Genomic DNA, 6132 nt, shown 5'->3' with positions numbered 1-6132 from the left:
TAATGTAAAGTGCACAGAGTGATACAAAGACATGCACAAAAGCCCTACTTAGGACCTACAATCAGCTACGAAATGAAGTATTAGCAACATGCACACTGCTACACACTAATCTGCACATTGTCTAATATCTAGGTGCACACAACTCCTAAAACATGTGCACATATGGAGTCAAGTATAGTAAGCAGACTGTCTAAAATACAGATCGATATACACAAGAATGAACATGCATGCACATACTGTAATTTAGATTAGCATAACGAGTTTGAACAACTATCGGATATGAAGTAGTTCACATGAGTTTCTTGTGATATTTCACTACCGAGTGTGCATTTTCTTTATTGTTGGTGATTCATGTAGTAATTGTCTTTACCATGTTAGTAGGGTGTAATTAGTTTCTCTATAGGGTGAGGATTTTGGCAAAAAAGTGTGGTGTTCTTTTTTCCATGAGAGTAACTACATTTGTTTGAGTTGGTTCCATATGATAATTGTATAAACATACACATTTTGATTGTGGCTGTTAGGGGTGGGGTGGCATGTGCATTCCTATGCATCAATGTGTACATCTAAGGCTAGTAGTGATTTTTCTGTTGATTGTATATTTATGGAGTTAGTTGATTTTGATATTTTAGTGATTGGTAATCAAGCAAATTATTGTCTTTTTCATGGTTTATTACGTGAAGGAAGATTCACCCCAGTCTAACATTTTTTTTTTTACTTATGTGCAGGTAAGAAATTTCGTGTTTCATAGTAACCTCGTGACCAACCAGGTTGTGGTAATGCGGAAGACGATTTCGTGATCTCACCAACCGAGTTTTTAACACTTTTGTAGGAATTGTAATAGGGGGATGACACCAGCTTCTAGCAATTTCAAAAACTCTAATGGATTATGTTACAATTTGTTGCAGCAATGGGGTTGCAGTTAGGGGAAGGGGTTTTTTATATTAGGAATGGGTTATGCGTTATGGGCTAGTGCCTTGTGGGTTAGAGATGGGTAATGGGCTGCAGGCTTAACATTAATAATAATAATAATAATAATAATAATAGTAGGGACATTTAGGTCTTTATACACATTATTCCTTACCATTCTAAATCCAACCAAACAACATAATTTATCTTCCAAGCAACTCCTTTTCCACCAACCAAACAACATAATTTATCTTCCCAACAACTCCTTTTCCACCAACCAAACAACATAATTTATCTTCTTGGTAACTACTTTTCCGCAGAATTTCACTTCCACTTCCCTTCAAATATTTTCCGCGAACCAAACGAGCCCTAATTGAACCCATTAAGCAACAACCAAAACTCACCATAAATACCTTAAAGCTATGTCTAGTTTAGGTCAATTGTGTCTATCTTACAAGGTCCAGGTTCATAACTCACCTGTCAGTTCTTCTTATAAACCCTAATAATAGAAATATGCAATGGCAAGTCACACAATTCACAACTAAAATACATAAGATAAATATAATCACATTCAATTATTTAATTGAAATTAGAAGAATCAAACCTAGGGAGCAGTCAATTACTCTAATATAAGGCTAATCCAAATCCCTAATTAAAGTTTTAGCCAATAATCATAATTAAATGCATAAACTGTTCAAGAAATTTTGACACATCAGAATGAGAATGCTAATCTGGGAATTTAACCAAAAATAGATAAAATAAGATAAGAGAATGATACGAAGAAAAGTAATCCAAGCCTAAGGAGACAACTGCGATTGAAGCTCGAAATTCCGCTACAACGAAGCCTTGAATCTCTTCGCTTCCTGCTGCAATTTCTCCTCGCTGATGCACTACCGTAGTAGTCAGCTTCTCTATTCTCCGTGTCGTCCTCGTTCGTCCTTGTTCTGCCACCCCCAAAAGGAAAAAACAAAAACAACTCGAATTGGTTCCTTTACTGTCGCGCAACCCACCAAAATGAATTCCCTTTTTCTCTTTTTCTTTTCTTCTTTCGTCAGCCACAAAATTAATTCCCTTTCTTCTCTTTTGTTGCAATGCTGCGCAACTCCATCAAAGACAAATAAAATAAAGTTAAATTAAAGATAATTATAACCTAATGACACAACTTAGCTAAACCTAATTATTAAAACACTTTTTTTTTCACTTTATTAAAACTACATGTATAAAACTATCAAATAATTTTAATAGTATAGTTAAAATAAAACTCCTATTTATATATTAATAAAAGGCAACATTAGCTCAATATTTATTAAAATCAATCTAAACTAGTAACTTATAAATAAGTATAATATTTATAATAAGATCAGCACTAAAACTTAATTTATTTATCCAAATCACTTACTAAAATTACTCCAAGAATGTCTAGAAATTAAGCTTATCAGAACCGAATTCTTTCGGTGGAGTACAAATGGAAACAGCCGATCCCCCGAGTCACAAAATTAATTCCCTTTCTTCTCTTTTGGGAATGTACTGAACGCTAGCGATGACGCAAGTTATGTAATGAAATTGCTGTTTCGGTGGGTGTCAAGAGCTGGAATTGATGACACAAGAGTTCTTTTCAAAAAAAAAAAAAAAAAAGATTTCCCAAGAGTTCCCTAACATTCCTACTGTACAATGAAGAATTGGTCAAACCATAGAGTAATTCAAGTAATCAAACATTTTTAACCATCAAAGCCTGAACCATTAAATTTATTAACATTATTCTGTCTAGATTCAACAACCACAGACTCCACAGTATATTCAAGAGGTCTGAATATCAGCTTTGACTAATTAAACCTTTTCTTCACTTTCATTAGGAAGTACTCTTATTTTCGGGGAAATTAAGTCAAGGAATGGATGAATGTTAAGGAAAGAGCCACTCTATAGAATAATGATATTAGTCCCTAAGTCCTATATAAAATATATGTGTTTGTGGTAAATGGAAACATATGACTTCCACAAAACAGTATTCTGCATTTTATTATTCTTGTCAATATTTGTAATCTAAAATACATAAATGGTTAGTCATGAAGACATTTAGGTGTCATAACTCCATAACCACTTTCATCCTTTCATGAAGACTTAACTGCCTTTACTTTACTACAGTATATCAGGATACTAAATCATTTTACTCAAGAGAATGAAATCACAGAAAAACACACAAGCAAAGAAAAATACTAGAAAATTATTTAATTTCCCTTTCAATTCTAAAGCCTCCGTCTAGAACTCCAGATACATATATAGAAGAGCAGTAATATAATTAATGAATTTATCTAACCAAATTTAGGCTAAAAGCAGGGTAAGCTAGAAGAAAGTACCTGATCATACATTCATTGAAAGGGATGGCAAATTTCAGCAAGGTGGAGGGGCTGCGTCGCCGGCGGAATGGCGGCTGGTTGGTGCATTGCCGACAGACTGACGGTTGATTTTTTTTTAGAGCATCCTTATCAGTTGGAGTTTTTTCTCCAGTTTTTTGCTGGCGGCCACTCTCAATCTCCCAAGCGGGCTACAGTGCGCACTGCAGCTCTTTCTTTATTCTGACAACCAAGAATGCAATAACTCATTCCTACATCAGTTTCAAAGCCATGCATTAGTTATTTGTCTGACATGAACCTTGAAAAAACTATTGATAGGAATGCTCTTATAGTGGTACGGTTCTTCTCAAAGATCTCATTGATAGCTAGGACCTGGCCATTGGCTTTCTTCACCTTCTTCAGCTTCCTCAAAAAATACCAGAACTTGGACTTCTCACGGACCTCATTTGTGGCTCAAAGATATGTAAATCGCCATTTCTCGATCGCGCAAAGCAGCGAACAGCCTCTCTGCATCTTTTTCTCTATCTCTGCCGCAGAGTAACCGTACAATCTTTTCATTTTAGACTGGCGGTTGATTGGTGCGTCGCCGGCGGTGGCTGCGAGATGATGGTTGCGAATCTGCGATACGGAGAGGGAGGCAGCGAGTCTGAGCATCTGAGCCCTGAGGGATTGAGGGTGTTACGACAGGTTAGGGTTTACCACATTTTTTATTTTTTAACATTGAAAAAACTTTGAATATATATATATATATAGAGAAATAATTTCAGGTGCGGCCGTGCTCTCCCGTGCGGCGTGCGGTCACACACCACTCAATGTTACGAAATACACCACTCAATGTTAAGAAACACACCACAATGAAACACACCGCAGTGCATATTTGTGTGGTGTGTTTCTTAACATTGAGTGGTGTATTTCATAACATTGAGTGGTGTGAACCGCACGGCCGCACGGGAGAGCACGGCCGCAACTGATCATGACTCTATATATACATACATACATATATATATATATAATTTATTAACAGCTTGCGAGCGACTCGACGAGCCACGAGCCTATAATAAATGAGCTCGAGGTCGAATCGCTCGGCTTGGCTCATTTGCAGCCCTACTGTAGACTTAGGATTAGGGACTTAGGGTTTAATAAAAATTATATATATATATATATATATATATATATATATATATATAAGAATATTATTCAAATCAAATATACTCGTATTCTTATCCGTATTCAAATAACATGCAAATAAAAAGAATATTCGAATTCGGATTTATATTCGAATTGGATTCGCATTCAAATTCGAATCGACATATTTTGATTTGAATCACGAATCAAATTTAAAATATTTGATTTGTTTACACCCTTACTTGTCACTAATAAGCACATGAGGCACCTCAAACCTATAGAACAACTTTTTGAGAAAAGTAATTACTGATCTAGCATCATTTGTTGTCAAGGCATGTGCCTCTACCCACTTAGCGACATAATCTATGGCCATAGGACAATTTGTTCATGTTTTGCTAAACAATGCCATAACAATATTGAGTGGAACAGAAAAATAATAATATTATTAATTTAGACGCCATGCCCAATAGGATATGTACAAAGCCCAAAAGTATTGCCCAAAAAAAATGCGACCCAAATAATAAATAAATAAATAATTGAATGACTAATGAATAAATATAATAAAATAGCTTAACTAAATATAATAATTAGGGGCGCCATGGCCGAAGGGCCAGGCAGCCGGTGAATCGCGGACTGGCCGGTGGCTAGTTTTTAAATCTACCCGCCCAAAAAATTTGGGTTTAAATATTATGTGCACCCTCTTAATAAAGAAGTGATAAAGTGGCTTGGTGGTCTAGTTTGTGGATGCTATGTGAGAGGTTCCAAGTTTGATTCTTTTTGGTAGTGTCCTTTATTTATATTTTGCACCAAGGTTTCTAACATCTTACCCACAAATGTAGGAATAAATAATTAAGTAGTGCTTAGATAACTTATTGATGTAGTGTTTTAGTAGACAAGGGTGTATGTGGTTTCAGTCCTTATACCGTGGACCATGGGTCATGGTTGATACTGCAGTTGTGTTGAAAGGATACTGCAGTTGTGTTAAAAGGGAACTGCAGTTGCGCGGAACAGAGGCCATGTCATCCATCTGAAACTGCAGTTGTGTTGAACGGATACTGCAGTTGTGTTCAAAGGATACTGCAGTTGTGTTGAACGGATAAACGGTCTCTGTTCTGTGCAACTGCAATTTCCTTTCAACACAACTGCAGTATCTTTTCAACACAACTGCAGTATCCTTTCAATACAACTACAGTATCAGCTATGATCATGGTCTACAATATAATTTGCGATGTGGTTTAGGGAAGGTTTTGGGTTCAATTCTTGTTGGTAACAACAATTATTCATTTTATTTCAATATAACACACAAACGACAACAGTTCTTTTATAAAAACAAAATGCACATATACAACAGTTTTAAAAAACTGTTGTCTGTGTATTCAAGTGCACTTAAAGACAACATACCAATGACAATGGTTAAATAAAACTGTTGTCTAAATAAAAAACGAGTACACAAAGACAACGGTTTATTAAAATCGTTGTCTTTGAAGTGCTGTTTATTCAAGTGTGCTTAAAGACAATACAAATGACAACAGTTAAATAAAATCATTGTCATTTATAAAAATAACATTTGGCGACGGTCAGCGATCGTTGGCCACGGTGGTGGTCTGTGGGTTGCAATCTGAACCTATTTCAATGGCGGATGGTGGTGAAGGGCTTAGACAGCGTCGCAATTCCGGTCCGGCGACGGAGGGCTCGATTCCAAGTTAGAGCTTTGCCTTTTGTTTTCTTTTGTTTTTTCCTGTTGTTCTTG

At 36.0% G+C, this 6132-nt stretch overlaps 1 long non-coding RNA gene across 1 annotated transcript; it reads right to left on the bottom strand.

The window, feature by feature from the left end:
• Positions 1–1457: 1457 nt before the first annotated feature.
• Positions 1458–3890, bottom strand: LOC116026580. Its single transcript, XR_004099860.1, has 2 exons — positions 3261–3890; positions 1458–2000 (listed from the first exon to the last, which is right to left on the bottom strand). It is a non-coding gene; the product is annotated as an uncharacterized LOC116026580 (long non-coding RNA).
• Between the last annotated feature and the right edge of the window lie 2242 nt (positions 3891–6132).

The sequence above is a fragment of the Ipomoea triloba genome, chromosome 8, assembly GCF_003576645.1.
Source record: "Ipomoea triloba cultivar NCNSP0323 chromosome 8, ASM357664v1".
NCBI classification, from domain to species: domain Eukaryota; kingdom Viridiplantae; phylum Streptophyta; class Magnoliopsida; order Solanales; family Convolvulaceae; genus Ipomoea; species Ipomoea triloba.
The sequence above is the reverse complement of the archived record's forward strand: the minus strand, read 5'-3'. Positions and strand labels throughout refer to the sequence as shown.